Source organism: Equus quagga, unplaced genomic scaffold (assembly GCF_021613505.1).
Source record: "Equus quagga isolate Etosha38 unplaced genomic scaffold, UCLA_HA_Equagga_1.0 73442_RagTag, whole genome shotgun sequence".
NCBI lineage: Eukaryota > Metazoa > Chordata > Mammalia > Perissodactyla > Equidae > Equus > Equus quagga.
In genome coordinates this window covers 9061229-9076096 of record NW_025802777.1, presented here as the reverse complement: position 1 = coordinate 9076096, position 14868 = coordinate 9061229, and the positions used below count along the sequence as shown (strand labels likewise).

General features: G+C 41.9%; 1 protein-coding gene across 2 annotated transcripts in view; it reads left to right on the top strand.

Annotated features, from left to right (window-relative positions):
• Positions 1 to 14868, top strand: part of LOC124234259 (sodium/myo-inositol cotransporter) — a 35169-nt gene that overhangs the window by 657 nt on the left and 19644 nt on the right. Inside the window, exon 1 of one of the 2 annotated variants that reach the window (XM_046651511.1) lies at positions 8562 to 8861. The exons of the other annotated variant lie outside the window; for it this stretch is intronic. The gene's annotated coding sequence lies outside the window, so the exon portion shown is untranslated. Of the gene's footprint in view, positions 1 to 8561; positions 8862 to 14868 lie in introns of those variants that run through there. 2 annotated transcript variants of the gene reach the window in all.

The window sequence follows — 14868 nt, the reverse complement described above, 5'->3', positions numbered from 1 at the left end:
GTCGCGAAGCTGCCTCGTCGCCGGCCCCGCCGCCGCCGCCCACCCCGGCCCCGCTCCGCCCTCCGGCCGCCCCGGAACCGTCCGCGCTCCGTGCAGCCTCCTCCCAAGCGTGTGTGTGCAGTTGTCTGGACCACGGCCGCTCCTCCCCGCGCTCACCTGCCGACGGCTTTGACTTCTCTCTTTCCGACGTCAGCGAAACTCCTGCTCCGGGTGCCCTTAGCCCCGTCTCATTCATCCAAGTTGTGGCCTTTTTTTTTTGCGCCTCCCGGAAGAAACTTGGCTCCCCCTGCTTTCGCTCGATCTCGCGCTCGGGGATTTCAGGTTCGGAGGGATGATAAGCGATCCTGCAGCCCGTTCCCTTCAGGTGATGGTGTGGCCGAGGACAGGGGCCCGCGGCCCGGAGGCAGCTCTTCGTCCCCGGCTCTGGGTCAGGTACTCCTCCAGCCGTCGCCGAAATCCCCGTCCTTCCATGAAGTCGGTAACGTAGAGTGTGGTGTATGCTTTTTTTTTCCTCCCCCATCCCAGGTATAATAAAAAGATAAAAACCGTGCTGTGTCTGAACTTTGGAAGCGTAGCTTGTTAAACAGCGCTGGAGGCCTGAGCACGTTTTATGTTTGAATCATGCTTTGGGTCAATTTGGAGGAGTGGCTCTTAGGAAGTTTGGTTGAATTGAAGCCTGGGGTCATGGTCCAGCTTCCATAGAAAAATTGACCCTCACGGAGCTTTAGGAAAATGTTACATTCTTTGCACACCATAAAGTGGGAAGGGACACCAGTGTCTCTGGATCAGGTCTAGAGAAGCTGGTCAGGCATGCCATTGTGTCCCCAAGCTGGTGCTTCCAGAATTTGGGAGAAGATAAAGATTGTATTGGTAATCTCTGGAGTATGCACTCCCCCTTTCTGGGGCCTCCCTCCGTAGTAAGATACACTGCTTAAAGAGAATAGGAACAATCAAAGACAGAAAGCACTGATTAAAAAGGAAGCATTTTTAATTACGTGGAAATTGTTTAGGCTGTCCCTTCAATCTGTACTTTTTAGGAGATAACCAGAGAACCTGGGAAAATGCGTTTATTGAAATTTCTTTTGTCTTACCTTGTTTTAGGGAGAAAGTAGGTGATCCCTGAAGAGTCAGAGTAGAGGCATAATATTTGTGTGTTCCATAAACCTGTGAAATGAAAACTGTGAACTCTTCTTTGTCTTTAGCACAGCTGCCAAGTACCTTGGTTAACATGGCTGCAAGTATATTAGTTAAATATATTTCCTTTACCACGTTACTTGGTTTTCTTTTTTTTTTTGCTCCTGTTTTTTTGTTTGCTCCTGTATGTGGAACATGTATTTTTTTACTTTAGTTCACATAAACCACATAGTACAGTTTGGTTAAAATAATAATTCAGTAGTTTACTTGAAATCCTCACAGGAGAGCAGGGTGGGGGGAAAAAACACCTTAGCGGATAAATCAAGGTGAACCTTCTCTGGAGGCGGAGGTGCCATCACTACAGATAGGACATTGTAACAATGGGGAAGATGTGTTGAAGAGTTCTTTGACCTAAGTAAAGTAAGATTAAACAAGAAAAAAAACTTCTGCTCTTTTTGGTTCATAAAACTTATTTTTGAGTAGTTGTAAAGGTGTAGCCAACACAAAGACTTTCTGATTTTGAACAGTTTTTCTTGCTTTCAATTTAGGACAATGGGGTTCTAAGATAGGGTCAATATTGGGAAAAAACGAAAAAGTTAACACTAGATTTATTTAATGCAAAAGGCCTCTGTGAGCTTGTCCACCTTTGGCAGCCCTGGGAAAATGCAGTTCTAGTAGCAGTTGCTGCTGCTGCTGCAGGAAACCTCTTGGAACTCCTCAATTCTAAGTTGCATATTTTTCCCTTCTGAACTGTATGTGTCTTAGTGTGCCCCTTTAATGTGACAGCTTCCCCCTACCCCCCAAATAATTTGTGTGTCTTGGAATTGAGGAAATATGCTATGTTAAACAACTCTTACCGCAGACCCAGAAGTAGAGAGGCTGTAGTTTTCCAGCCTTTGCTTGGATTCCCAGAGGCATTTTCCTGTCTCTTCTTTTCTCTGGTGCTCTGTAAGTCTGAAGAGCATTCCTAGTCTCTTTGGAGTGTATTATTCCCCCCTCGCCCATTGTTTTACTTCCTTTGACCCCTGGCTGGGCTCCTTAAAATCCTGCAGACAAGAATTTTTAAATTTAAAATGCAGATACTGTGTTGAGGCTCTCAAAGCGTCTCTTGGAGACGCATTCATTGTAGCAGAGTCACCTGTGGGAGTCCCCATTGAAAGATTTCAGGGTGTAGGATATAAAATGAGTCCTTATTGAGCTATACAATTGTGTGTTAATCGGTCACTTGGAAGTTCCAGTGCTTTTTCTCAGTTTACTAATTGGAAGCTAATTATAGTGAGTCTCTGCTTTTGTTGCACTTTCAAGTTTGTGTATTCACGAATGTAGATACCAGGCCTCCTGAGAGGAAATTTATTTGCAAGTGCCTTTAGCTTGAATTTTATTTTCGTGTGTGTACATAAAAAGTTGTCTAATTTCTATTTTCCCCCAATTTTTAATTTAGCATGAGAAGTAGGCAAAAGTGTGGGCAAGTTCTGAAATGGACACAGTAAAATAATGCATGTTGTGAGACCAGGCCTTCAAAGGTGATGGTTAAAGCTGTTTGAAAAGATAGTTGCTTAGGCCAGAGTTAGACCATATTTGTAGAAGAGTCTCCAGAATAAAAAGAGTTTGAAAGTCTTGCTATACCTATATCCGATAGCATCAGAGAGTTGTATTCACTTCTGGAAGACACAGTATTCAAGGCAGTAGTGGGGAAGGACAGAGCTACAGAGGGAAGACCACAGGCTGCAGGTCCCCGGGCAGTGTCAACTCAGCCTGTGACCTTTTCCAACAGCTGAAAAAGAAACACTGCTCGTGAGCTGGTGACCTCCACCCTGACCTCGTGCAGTGGGAATGTGCAGGTAGATGGAGGACAGGTCATGCATTTCGTGGGTGAGGCCTGACACCGATTTCTGAGGTCCCTTCTCTTGAGAGTCTGAGAAAATGGCTGAGGTCCTTTGATTGTACTTTGAAATTAGATTTTAAAGATTGGCATTTAATTTCAGTTATTAAAAGACTGAATTGCCAATGCATGAGTGATAAAGCTGCATACTGTGTGGAGAAGCCTGGGAAAAACAGTAAACTGTAGAAAATTTTGGGATGGGTTCTGGAAGAGGAATTTTGAGGTGAAAAAAAGATTTATGCAGAACATATATATTCTTTTATTACTTAGTTGAGGAACACTTTAGTTATCACGTTTTATTACATTTGCCCAGAGTTCGCATATTTGGAGTTGTGAAAGCCCTGGGAAAATATTTTTTCTTGAAATCTTCTCATTGCTACTCTGAGATTTTTACATGAAGAATTAAAGGTTAGTGGTTTAAGCAGTAAGTAGCTTAATTGCTAAATGAATGCATATGTGTACAATAAAATAGCATTTATATATCTTCCTGCATATATATATTTTCTTAGAGAAATAAAAGAATAGAAAAATACTTTGGAAATCTTAAGTTCTTTTTCGTTAAAACAGATTTCATGAGTTACTGTATGTTTAATACCCCTCATTCTTAAATTCATCGAAAAGCAGATTATAGTTTAAATTTTAAGATAACTCATTGAAATAGCTCTTTGTAGGTAGAGTTTTATGATGTAATCCGAGTTTAATTTACGACCTGGGTTTTGTACGTTGAGAAATAGAAGTGTAGTGATATTCCACTTCATAAAACGCAGAAAGTGGTAGGTTTTCTGACTGTACAGTGAAGAGCATCTTGGTTGGAAAACCTGGTAAAAGTTTTGTATTTGTTCTAGAGTTGTATCTGAGTTAGGTGCTTCTGAAAGTAATATCTACAAAATGTTTGCATTTTAGATACCTTTTGGAGGCATAGGGTGCTAGCGAACTCGAGTATGGGACTGGCCAACCGTAGGTCGTGTAGCTTGGTGTGCTTGGCAACACTTGGTAACTAGGCAGTAGCAGTATTTCTGCTCTCAGGTGGCGGCAGACAGAAGTTCACACGGAAGCATCTTTGTTCTAAGCTGTCAAGTGGCTAAGTTAGTCTTTTTTTCTTCTCCTGGGCCCTTCCTGAACATCTTAGCTTGTATCTTTTAATAATTACCCTTTGTGTTTTGTCTGCTTGAAACCAGACAACTTAAAGTACTTATCCAGTAATGAAAGACGGGAGCCTCGTGGGCAGTGTTGTACTTTCATTTGGTGTTAAAGTTTCCTTGGGTTACAGCTTATTGCCACAGCCAGTGATGGAAGGAGGAGTCATGTTCCTGCCCCTGAGCTACAGCTAAGGCGCAAGGAGTGGCTTGGGGGTCAGGAGTCCTTCCTCACCACGCCACATGGTTTGTATTGTTGAAGACTGCTTGTTGGAAGTCAGCGTTTGGCACTTACATTTTTTTCCTGTCTTTCATGACTCACACATTCAATACTAATGTTTAGTAGGTTTTTAAAATTTAGGTATTTAGATGCAGACTGCTATTGAATCTTCTCACCTTTAGGTTATAAAATCACTTTAAAGAAAACTAAGAGTTTGGAGGCAATGAGAGACAAATTCTAAAGTAATACTTCCCATCTAGAGCTTCTGCTGTGTTTGTAGCACAGGTATACTTTTTTTGTTCAAGGTAAGGAGTACCTCTTTTTTTTTTTTTTTTATTTTTGTGAGGAAGATTGGTCCTAAGCTAACTTCTATGCCAGTTTTCCTCTGTTTTACATGGGATGCTGGTGCAGCGTGGCTTGACAAGCGGTGCCATGTCGGCGCCCAGGATCCGAACCTGTGAACCCTGGGCTGCTGAAGCAGAGCACTTGAGCTTAAGCCCTGTGCCACCAGGCTGGCCCCAGGCCGGTCTTCTTTAGTAGAAGACAATATTCTTAACCAACAGGGATTATTATCAACACGTGTAGTTACCTCTTAGGGGAATCAAATTTAAGGAATTAGTCAAATTTAAGGAAACCATTCAAATTTAATGAATATCTGGTAAGTGTTCAATTTATAAAGGAAAAACTACCCTCAAAAGTTAGGAGAGGGACGGTTAATCCAGATCTCTTATCCTTCTTGCTCTGACTTAGAGCAGGAGTTGGCACACTGGCTCACAGGCAGAGCCATGCTGCTCCTGTATCTGTATGGCCTGTGAGCTAAGCAAGGAGTTTGCATTTTTAAATAGTTGGGGAAAAAATCTAAAGAATATTCCGTGACATGGAAATTAGATGAAATTCAAATTTCAGAGTCCATAAGTATGGTGTATTGGAACAAAACCTGTTCATTTGTTTATGTTTGCTGTCTGGTCCTTTACGGGAGAAATTTGCTGACCCTGACTTAGGGTATCCAGAGTCATAATTTCCTAGGTTCAGCATTTCTCTCAGCTTCTCATGGTATTTTCTGACATTTCTGCTTTGATTCCTTCCTTTTCCTCCTCTTTATATACTACGCCTTTGACTTTCATCTGGGTAATTTGCCTTTTTTTGGTAGTAAGCTAAGAACTGGCATTTTGTACTCTTTCGTGTGGCTCAGACTTAATGAGTGCCTACCCCAAAACTTGTCTGACTTCTTTCTGTTTATGGCTTCTCTGTCTTCTGTCACCTGGGGCTGAACAAGTTCAACTCTTTGTATCCCTGCCATCTTGGTCCCATGTGGTCTTTCTCTCCCCTCATTGAACCACTCGTATTTCTCACTAGATTCCTGCAGTTTCTTAGCTGGTCTCTCTGACCTACTGCTGAGGGGAGGATAGTTAATGCCTGTAAATATGCTTCTTAGAGTGCAAAAATATATGTTCTTGAGATGTTTTAAAAGAATTAAGTTGAGATGCATTTTTCACAAGGAAATGATACAAAGCATTGTATAGTGATGCCTTTCTCCTGACCTCGTTACTTTCCCCTTCGAGTTGATTGGGTGGCATTGCCAAAGTACAGGGCACCTCTCTTCTTCAAGACATTCAGAGTGAGTCTGGCATCCAAGGCCACCTCTGGTAGTTCTCCAGCCCTTTTTTTTTTTAAACCTCATCCTTTTCATTCTTCATTCCATGTACCAGGTAAACAGAGCTGCTGCAGACCCTGTAAATACCATTCCCTTTTCTTTCGTGTCCGTGTCACTCTGCTTTTCTTGGAATGCCCTCTCTTTCCACATTACCCCATCATCGCCCTGAAAACCTGCTTCAAGTTCATTTTAACTCATTTGGTAGGTTAAACAGACACTGGGGACCTGTGCTGTTAGGAATTACAGACTAGTATAATCGTTCCTTCGGACTTGCATGGTAGTGTTGTGTGTTTCATCACATGGATCATTTTCTACTTTATATTACAGTTAATTGGTGGATGTTTCTTATTTTCTTTGCTAGATTACAAATTCTTGAGGTCCAAGTCTGTTTGATTTCTGTCCTCTGCTCTGCTTTGCGCATAGGTTGATGCTCACTTAGCTGCTTTACTGGGATTACTGCTCTCATCGCTTTAAAACAGTTCTTGCATGTGAGATAGCCTGCTCACCTCTTGTGCTAGTAAGTTGCTTTCAAGTCAGTGCCCTTTGCTTGTGCTGGGCGAGTTGTATCCTTACCAGAAATTGTGTTGGTTTCCAAGACTATTTCAGGGCAGGTAATCTTGTTTTCATAATAATAAAAATAGTTTAAATATCATCTAAACTGATGAAGTGAGTGCAAACTAATTTTTTTCCCCGAAAACCAAGTTGGATTCTTTGGAAAGACTTACAGGTGAGTCAGTAAAATAATGGCTGTAGAACTAGATGTGGCTGCAACATCTGAAAGTTTGAGAGGAAGAGTAACAATCGCCCACGAGGATTCTGTATGTAGACTGCTTTATGAGGATTTCTTAAAGCTTTCCACTTTAATGAAATGGAAAATGGAAATTGTAGATGCTGCATTTATAGATGTGGTTGAGATCAACCGGAAGGAACTTCAAGCAGCAAGGAACTCATCGTCGTCGATCTTATTCTCCCAGCGCTTTGACCCCATGTTAACATTGGCAGGGGAATTTACGTTTGTGTTAAATAAAATGTTTAAGGTATGTATGTATGATTTTTTGATTTCCTGCTTTAGCCTTAATTCGTTTTTTAACCTATTACTTTTGGATATGATTGTTTTGGATACGAAGACTTCTGCTTCAGTAAGTGCCCTGATTTTTGTTTTCTAAACGAATAGAAGAACATAAGATCCCGAATGAAGATACTGGTTGTGTTACGTCGGAGTAAACAAAGAACTGGCACTGGGAACTAGAAAGAGCTTTAGAGATGGATCAACCTGGCTTTGCTTCCTGGCACCTGCCTCCTAGCATCTTAACCCTCTTGGATCCTCATCTGTAACATGGGAGTGATCCCTAAGTTGGAGAGTCTTTGAAGATAAAGTGGTAACATGACTTTGGAGGTGGTAGCTATTTGGTATGTCATTAAAGTGACTTTGTGATCTCAGGCGAGTTATTAGACTTCACTGCCTAGTTTTCCGTTATTCCCACTTTATGGATGAAGAGACTCCAAAAGATAAATTTCTTATATGTAGGTTATCAGAATCTGAGACCGAGTCAGACTTGGAATGTAGCACCTGTTCAATAAATATTTGAATTAGTGAACATGAGCCATGCTACATAATAGCTCGAATGCTAATTAAGCAAGGGCAAGCTTATGAGATGCATCTGTGAGATGTAGCGTGTATGAGGGATCCTGTGAACTCTGCCAGCTCCGAACAACCTTTTTGTCAGACAGATGTATATCATTTACTCAACAGCTACTGGCCTTTGCCAGGCACTGTGTGCCCTGGGCCTCCTCATCAACAAGTAAAATAACATGCATCTGGGCTTTGTGTTCATCTCGCCCATCAGACTTTATATAACTAGTACTTAGTAAGACTTAATGTGTTTTTCAGGTGAGAAGGTTGGGAAAAGTGAAGAATAGGGAAAATCTAAAAAATTATTTTAGATAGACTGCTGAGCGTTAAGGTGATTTAAGGCAGATGCAGGGGAAAAACTTAGTATTTTAATTGATTTAGTAAATATTTGGTTGCTAATTGCCAAAGTGCTAAAGCTGTAATGATGGCGCCCTTTTCAGTAGAATCCACAGGTGGAGCAGATGATAGCCCAGTCGATTTCTCCTTCTATATGGTATTTTCAGTCAGTGTTTTCCTTTTTCCTTTTTGATGCAGCAATGTATTATAAAATTACATTTTTCCTTTTTTTTAAGGGATTGGTTTTATATTTTTTTTGTTGTATAATGATATAAGATATGTGGTGCATTTCATTATATATAAGTTTACTACTGTTAATGAACACAAAAATTCAAACAAGTAAATTTAAAGATCTAATTGGCTGTAGTCAAAGATTTCATGAATCTGGCAGCATCCCATCTAGTAAATAGAATGGTGGTCCTCATTTTTCCTTTTAATTGGTGATTTTAAGAGATTTGTTCCATTCCTATTGGTACAGATTTTATTTTTATAAAGGAATTAAAAGTGTTATTTTACATTATGGCACATGTTGCTGGAATGTGTATCTTGCATTAACACACGTAATTGATTTTAGTAATTGTCTTGTAAGCCGGGAGTACCTGCAATCCAAGTCCAAAATAAGACCTTTTACAAGAGAATATGCATTTTTTATGTGAAATTAACTGTCAGTCTTTTAAATCTAACTTTATTTCAGACTTAATTTGTGACCTTTTTTGGTACCTGATTATTTTATTTTACTCTGAAGCTGCATAATGGAATATTGCATAGGATAGGGTGTTGGATACCAAATGAAACAGGCTTGAGAAATGTGTGTGTGTATAACAGATGAAGAAACAAGAATGTGACCAAGAAGAATAGGAATGCTGGTAACTTCTAAATTATTTTCATTCTGTTTGGGAGATGGCAATGTGAAGTGTAAATGTATTCATGAGTTAAAAGCTATTTGACAAAGTTGCCTGAGGAATAGACAGGTTGTGTGTTGAATTCTTTTAGCTATTGTGTTTCTAAACTGGGTAAGTATGAATGGTTATCCTCAGCTTTAGATTACTTTGTCATAATTTGAAGTGTTTTATTTTTTTTAAATGCTATTGTTTCCACTTTTTATTTTTTTTGTGTGTGAGGAAGATTGGCCCGGAGTTAAAATCTGTTGCCAGTCCCCCTCTTTTTTTTTCTCCCCAAAGGCTTAGTACATAGTTGGTAATATGTACCTACTCAATACGTAGGATATACCTAGTTGTAAGTCATTCTAGTTCCTCTGTGTGGGATGCCACCACAGCATGGTTTGATGAGTGGTGTGTAGGTCTGCACCCAGGATCCAAACTGGTGAGCCCAGGGCCACTGAAGCAGAGTATGCAAACCATGAAGCTGGCCCCTGGAGTGGTTTAATTCAAGACTGAACCGGGTTGGGTTGGCCTGTGGCAAAATGGAAGAGCTGCTGGAGGAGGGGAGTGGGTGCTGGTGGTGCTGGTGCTTACACTCCCGTCTGTTATGGCCATGGGGAGTGTGGGCCTGGATCAGCCAGCTTGTCCTTTTCCATCCTATTCCTAGCCAGAAATCCAGATTTTACAGGAAATCTGATTTTTAAGATGTTGGCAACTAACTCAAAAATATTTAAGCACCGTGGCCTAAATGAAATGTATCTGTTGGTCAGATATGGCTACCGTACTGTAATTTCTGATTTAGATAATTGGCTTTAGATGTTCCTTAAATACGTCCTTAATTGCCTTAGACCTCTTTTAGTATTTAGGTTTCAGAAATTGCTGCTCACATGCTGACAAAACCCCACCTTGTTAATTGGTCATTGGTTTACAATAGGACTAATAGTTACAGAGTGAAGGGCAAACATGTTCAGTTCTTAACAGTAGTATCAATTTCAGTTTTGGACTGTTGGATTATGTTTGCCCGTTTAGGCTAAAGTAGACTTACGGGCTTTGGAGAGGCGCACCAGGACTGAAGTGTGACAGTGTAAACTGTCAAACTGGTACTCAGTTCGCTTTTTCTTTGGATGTCTGGGCGATTGCTTATTTTAAGCATGCATTAGTACAATTTGGTTTACACTCGTACCAACGAGTCCTAACAAACCCCTAAACTTAGGGGTTTGAAATACTGCTTCTGGGCAAAGACTGCTCTGTCTAGAAAGTACCGTTTTTTCCTCGGGATGTGTCTCTGAAGGTTATGTTAACTTATATGACCCGTGATCCTTGGAAGATAGTATTAGCATGAAAACGTTTAGGTGCTCCTCTAGTCATAGTGTTGAACAAGGGGGAAGATGCAATATTTTTGTTTTCGACGGGCCTTCATGTTTCCATGGAATGGAAGCCAAGGTATATTACCTGACTTGCTTTCCCTTTCTGTCGTTTTCACTTCCCCACTCTCACCCCAGCTACATAACAGCAGATTGCAGATAAAAATCTCAGGTCCAGTTTGTTCTTCCCTACCTTTCAAGTCCAGGGTACAGTTGATTTGTTCTGTCCCTTGGCCCCCCTATCCTTTTTACTGTGATTACAGTGCCCTAGTTAAAGGGAATCGCTGCCCACTTTGGGAATGCTTCAGTAGAGCTTGGTGTGGATGAGAGCTTAAAAATGGAATTGCAAGTGAAAGCATGGGCTTAACAAAACCTCAGCCTCGAGTGCTCAGTGCTCATGAACTGGCATTTGCCTCTTCTGCCCCAGAATCAAGAATTCCCCGTCTGTCTTTGTTTAGACTTTGGTTTTTAAAACATTCTCCTTGACACCTACCCTGGCTGTGAAGATGCTTTCATTCTGTCAGGTGAAGAAACCCAGATGCAGCTCTAAGAGCCAGGTGGTTGTGGTTGCAGTCCAGAGCAAGAAAACACGCATTGTGGTGCTCAGACCTGAGCTGCGCTTGGATTTCCAGTGCTGGGAGGATCCTTGTGTGGGAGCCCACGTGCAGCCTTTGCTGCTGTTAGAAGGGTGGAGAACCAGTTCAAGTCCTGGATATCTGCCCTGTTTTGAGTTTGTGTTCAGATGTCCTGTGTGCAAATTATGAATACAGAACATCGTTCAAAACTGGTTTTGATTCAGATTTCGGATGAGTTTGTCTTGCTGAATGAAAAGCTAAATTTAGGGGGCCAGCCTGGTGGCTAAGCGGTTAGGTTCGCGTGTTCCGCTTCGGCAGCCTGGGGTTTGCCTGTTCGGATCCCGGGTGCAGACATGGCCCTGCTTGGCAAGCCACGCTGTGGTAGGTGTCCCACGTATAAAGTGGAGGAAGATGGGCATGGATGTTAGCTCAGGGCCAGTCTTCCTCAGCAAAAAGAGGAGGATTGGCAGTAGTTAGCTCAGGGCTAATCTTCCTCAAAAAAAAAAAAAAAAAGAAAAAAGAAAAGCTACATTTGGGGGTAGGATCTTTGCCAGGCATATGTTTCAGGAAAGGCGTACTTAAGTCTCCTATTTTAAAATTGCTCGGGCCTGTTAGGTAAATATGCGACCCAATAGTAGGTGGTTTTGTCATCTTTTTGCTGGTATGTTACTACTGTTTGTCAGCAGGGACCTGAGAAAGCTGTTGTGTGAAGCATACTGTCTTGAAACCCTTAGACACCAAGTTTCCATCGGGGATATCTTAAGTCCAGCAGACTCTGGGAGCACTGTTGCTCTCAGGAATGCCATTGTCACGTGTGGACTGAGGGCCAGGAGTTTTTGCAAACTCAGTTTAAGAAGATTAAAGTGAAGAGAAGGAATTCCTCGTAATACTATTTTCTTTGTTAACTGTTTTGTCTGATTAGAATGAAATAATTGGAATTTGTAATTTCAAGATCTCCTACCTTCTGACATCCAAGGAAAGCAGTTCTGATCCGATTTCTCTGGATTTTTATGCCGGTCTCCTTCTTGTTCTGTCTTTGAAATACGAGATAAACGTTGAGTTGCAGTCGTAGTCCACACAGCGTGCCTCAGTTTCCTGTTCACTTTGGTTCCGTTTGGGCCACAGTTTCTCACAGTCCTTCCAGATGCTCTCAGGGTTATCCTGTTTGTGGTCTTATGTTTTACTACTTGAAAATCTTACAGTATTCTCCAAACCTTGGGGAAAATTAGAAAGTTTTTAAATTTTTCGAGCAGAAGTATCTGCTTGAGGAATCATGGTAATTTCAGGATCTTCTGTTTGTGACTTGGCCTGCTGGGAGCATCAGGGTCTGGTCTACCAGGGAGACTTGGGTTTACATTTTCTGGCCTCAGTCACACGGAAAAATGAGAAACTTTTTGGCATCTGTTGTTCTAGGAATGGTTTTTCTAGGAACATGAAATTGGAACCAAGTAGGATAACAGAAAACATGAGGGTGAACCACAGAGTTGACCCGGTTGGATGTGCTCCCTCTGTAAACCTTATGGTTTATAATACCCAATCCGTGGTGGCTCGTTAAACAGGGGCGTGTGTGTATGGATTGTTTTATATATGGATAAGTTTCCCCCCCCTTGAATACTTGGCCATCTCAAGCGTTAGATAGTGTGATCTGCATTTTACACATGAAAAAACTGAAGCAGAAATGTGCCCAGGGTCACACAGCTTAGTGAGTGGCGAAGCCAGGATTCTGAAGGCAGTCTCAAACCAGGAGCTCCACCTTTGATGGCCACATCGGTAACAGAGTGTACACCATAGCAGAAGTCGAGTTGAAGGCCCTTCAGGTTGGAGGAGATCCTTCGCATCTGTCTTGAGTGCCGCTTAGGTGCCAGCACCCCCGTGTGTTTGGGGAGTATAGACTGTAGGACGAGGTCCCAGCCTTCACGGGCTTACATTCTAGGAAGGGAGGCAAACGCGCAAGTGCTATGAGGAAAGACAAAGGAGGATAGAGGACAAGGTGTGCACATTCCCTTTTGTGCGAGTGCTCGGGTGCGGCAGAGCCTTACCTGGCGCAGGGAGCGGGCCTGGCCGGTACCTGGGGGTGGAAGTTGGGGGGTGGGGGGACAGGTGCGGAGGGCAGGGAGTGGTTACGTCAGCTTGTGTTCCACTCAGCAGGCTTTTGTTTCAGGTTCTCGTCAAGCCTTTACTGGAAGAAATGACAGTGTGTAACAGTTGTTTTCATGCTTAATTTTTTTCCACAGGACTTTTTTATCTAGTAATCTGTCTTGATGCTGCTGCCTTGAAGTACATGTTTTTCTCATTTTATCGAAGTGAGAATTAAGACAAACTCGGGCACGCATGAAAGTTAAATAGTTGAACGAATCTCCATATTGTACCCATCACCCAGTTTCAGCAGTTAATCAGCATTTACCATTCTTGCTTCATCTCCAGTCCTCCCCTCCCCCTTTTCTTTTGCTGGAGTATTTTATATTTTCTTTATCTTAAAATTTTAAGCCTTTAAAAGAGTTACAAGAAAGTTCAATTAACACCTGTCTGCTTCTCGCCTAGATCACCAGTTGTTAGAACTTGCCCCATTTGCTGTTTTTGTATCTGCACCATTTGAGAGTTGCAGGCATCTTGGCCTGTGTTTTTTAGGAATAAGGGCCTTCGTCCTAACCACAACATAACCATTACACTCAAATTTGACATTGATACAGTACTATTATAAAAAGTTCAATTCATGTTCAAATTTACTGTTACTCCAGTAATATCCTTTAGGTTTGTTTATTTATTGTTTGGTGAGGAATATTGGCCCTGAGCTAGCATCTGTTGCCAGTCTTCCTCTTTTTGCTTGAGGAAGATTGTCCCTGAGCTAACGTCCATGTCAGTGTTCCTCTGTTTTGTACGTGGGATGCTGCCACAGCATGGCTTGATGAGAGGTGTGTAGGTCCACAGCCGGGATCCAAACTGGAGAAGCCCAGGCCACTGGAGCGGCGTGCATGAACTTAAACACTACGCCGTGGGGCCCGCCCCTGTCCGTTAGTTTTTCATATAGTATTCAGTCAAGGATCATGCATTTAGTTGTTCCTTGGTTTCCTTGATCTAGAACAGTTCTTGAGCCTTTGTCATAAATGACAGTGGCCCGTTGGTCTGCAGAGTCCCTCAGTTTGGATTTGTCTGGTTCCTTTCTCTTGATCAGAGATAAGTTCAATGTTACTGGCAGGAGTATTCCATAGGGATGTCAGTGCATCATATCAGGAGGCATGTCAGTGTCCAACTGTTGATGTTAAGCAATCACTGGGTTTAGGTGATAGCTACAAGATTGCTCCATTGTACATGTATCTGTTTTCCTTTTGTAGTTAGTGATTTATGGAGTGACAACAGTCTTCCCCTGGTTTTAGCATCTATTGATGATTCTGAGTCAGGTATTGCTGGAGTGCTTTAAAGCAAATGCGGATATAAAATTTCACCTGTAAATATTTAGCGTGTATCTAAAAGATAGGGGCTTTTAAAAAAACCACCGCAGTGCATTTATGACGCTGAACTACAGTTCCTTAACCTCTGATATCCTTGGTCCCTTTTCTAGAATTGTCTCAGATGTTTCTCCACAGTTGGCTTGCTTGAATTGGAGTCCAAACAAGGTCCATAGGTTACATTTACTTGATGGCCTCTGAAGTTTTTACTCTGTAAGAGCTTCCCCACCCTTCCTCCCTTTCTGAACTAGGTTGATCATTTCCTGGTGTTTTATGGGTTCTTCTATTCCGGGTATTTTCTGTAAACTGGTATTTAGAAATTTGACCAGCTTCAGGTTGTTTTGTTTTGCGAGAGTGCAGAAGTGTTCCTGGGTGTAGCATCACATCAGGAAGCACACACGTCTGCCTTTTAGCGATAAGATTAATTCTTGTTCTTGCAGGTGTTCGCGGCCTCATCCATCCATTCTAAAGCCCCTGTCAGCCTCTCACCTAAGCTTCCAGCGTCCATTGTAATCATTGCCCAGGTCCATCATTTCATTAGGGGCTGTGAAGGGTGATTTCCTGTCTGCGTCATTCCTTCTGTAATGATTAGCTAGATTTTTCCTGA